The sequence below is a fragment of the Cyprinodon tularosa genome, unplaced genomic scaffold (genome assembly GCF_016077235.1).
Source record: "Cyprinodon tularosa strain WSP-4 unplaced genomic scaffold, ASM1607723v1 ctg20, whole genome shotgun sequence".
NCBI lineage: Eukaryota > Metazoa > Chordata > Actinopteri > Cyprinodontiformes > Cyprinodontidae > Cyprinodon > Cyprinodon tularosa.
In genome coordinates, this window is record NW_024038734.1 from 413779 (window position 1) to 416100 (window position 2322).

General features: G+C 33.6%; 1 long non-coding RNA gene across 1 annotated transcript; it reads right to left on the minus strand.

Annotated features, from left to right (window-relative positions):
• Nucleotides 1–219: 219 nt before the first annotated feature.
• On the minus strand, nucleotides 220–1878 carry LOC119783197. Its single transcript, XR_005280763.1, has 4 exons — nucleotides 1351–1878; nucleotides 1201–1264; nucleotides 611–747; nucleotides 220–313 (listed from the first exon to the last, which is right to left on the minus strand). It is a non-coding gene; the product is annotated as an uncharacterized LOC119783197 (long non-coding RNA).
• Nucleotides 1879–2322: the final 444 nt, after the last annotated feature.

A 2322-nucleotide genomic window follows, 5' to 3' on the forward strand; every position in this document is an offset into this window, starting at 1 on the left:
GTTAACCATTTTCATTATAAAACTTACAACACATTTTCAAATATTGGTACTTTAGTACACTTTGTAGAAATATGTCAATTTCAGGCAGCAGACCTAAACATTACAAATAAACTTTAAAGAACGCAGAGGAATACTGAACAATGAAAAACAACATTCCTTATTATTGCACCCCTAAACCCTCCCACCATACAAAAACACGCCCACCACACATTATTTTCCTTTTTTTGGCTGAACTGCTCATTGTTACATTTTCGTCTGATGGCCGTGCGCACATCAGAGACACTTGTCTACGGAAACTCCAGAAGAACAGCGTCTGTTAACCAAACAGAGAGATACTGTAAATTCATAGTATTTTTGAGCAGTACATCAGAAAAGTCTGACAAATTGTATCAGTATGATATACCAGGGTCCATAAGTGCACCAGAAAAAAAAATTGTCCATTTCAGTTGAATTTAAATAAATCTGATGCATCAAGTGGTTTTATCAGATCTGATCAAAAAAATTAAACAAAGTAACAACAAAAATTGTCAGAGATCTCAGAAAAGAAAAAAATTATGAATCCGCAGAAAGAAAGGGAAGAAAAATCCTTAAGTTTCCTTGTTTTTCCTACCACCCTCCAGGGAACCGGATGGCATTCAAATTGGGAACATCCTGCATCAACATCTCTGGTGGAGTCTAGTCCAGTCCATACAATGAACTGCTCAGCTGTAACAGCAGATTCTGCAACTATGTAAAAAAAAAAACAGCCTGCACACAAATGTGCAGAGCAATTACTTCAATTGGAAAATAAATCATGTAATCACCATAATATAAATTGGTTTTTACCACATTTATACAGACAAAAATATAAAGTAAAATTATCAATTTACATGTGGTTCACTGTCTAAGAAATCATTATGGTCAGTAGTCAATACTTGTATCTGGAAAAAACAATCCAGGACACCTATGAAGGGTTAATTTTACGTTAACCCCTTGTGGGGGTTTTACAGCAACATCACACAAGATGTAGCTAGCTTGAAAGTGCATTTTCTTTTTTAGAAGAGCACATGGGGGGTGTGTTAGCCTCCTTCTCACTGTGCTAATGCATTCAATAAATCAAAAGAGCTAGTAAAATTACATATATTACAAAACATTATATCCTGACTGGTTTTACATCTCAAAAAATATATATATTTCATTCACAGGTTCATGTGAACTCACCAGGATATTCTTCAACACAATAATACAGCAAATCTTCCTGCTCAACCGATTACATCTCCTGTTTCTACAATACAAATATAATAATCAAAATCGCGTTTTATACAGATATCTTAAGATTTCAAAACCAAATGGGAATGTTTTGAAAGTTACCTCTCTCCATGCAGACCAAGGCCTTAAAAGAAAAGCACGCTAGCTCTGAGCAGGGAGGAGCCGTGACTAACTGCTGTGCAGGTGTGGTGCATTCAAAGTCTATGGGAATTCTGATATCAGTACTGAACCAAAAACTCCCCAAGACTAAAATTCTTGGGGAGCTACTACTTTACAGACATCAAGGCCAAACAACCTCCACATATCACTCCTATATGCATGAAGTGCTGTCAGCGACTTTTAAATATGTGCACTCACCAATTGGTCTTGTTTGCAGTAGCCCTGCTTTGATCCATTAAACAATACTAATGAAATGTTCTTTTTTGAACACTTGAGACAATTGTAATGTGTTAAGTTTATTTCTTTTGCATTTGGCCAGTATTAACTTTTCTGTTGCAATGTGGGTTATGCTATTTGTTAGATCATAATGTAGCACTGCACCAGCTTTAAACCACTTGCTTTTCAGCAGAACACACATTTTTGTGCACCTGTACTTTTGAAGTGAACATTTAGTGTTTTGTTCAATGTGGTTTTGTGTGTAAGATGTATTTCTTTTTCAAAACTTATTAAACATTACATAACAACTGCAATAATTGCTATCTGTGTACTTTACACACAGCACAAAATTGCATAATAGGGTTTAAGTGCATTTTTGTAGTTATACTATTGAACACTTTCCAAAAGAATTACCTGAAGTACAAGCGTATATAACTTCACTTCATAATTAGATTCAAATGTAACTTAAAATGCACTCAAACTTAATATTACAGTGTCGATATTAAAATGTGTACTTTTAAAATATGCTTTCAATGTACGTTACAATGACAACTTTGAGCATACAATTTAAAATATAGCAAAAATATATGTAAAAACAAATTTAAAATAAGTACACTTTAGAAATTACACATAACTTTCACTTAAAGTATACTTTTTTAATAATATATTTCTATAAAGTGTAACATAGTGTAATTATGT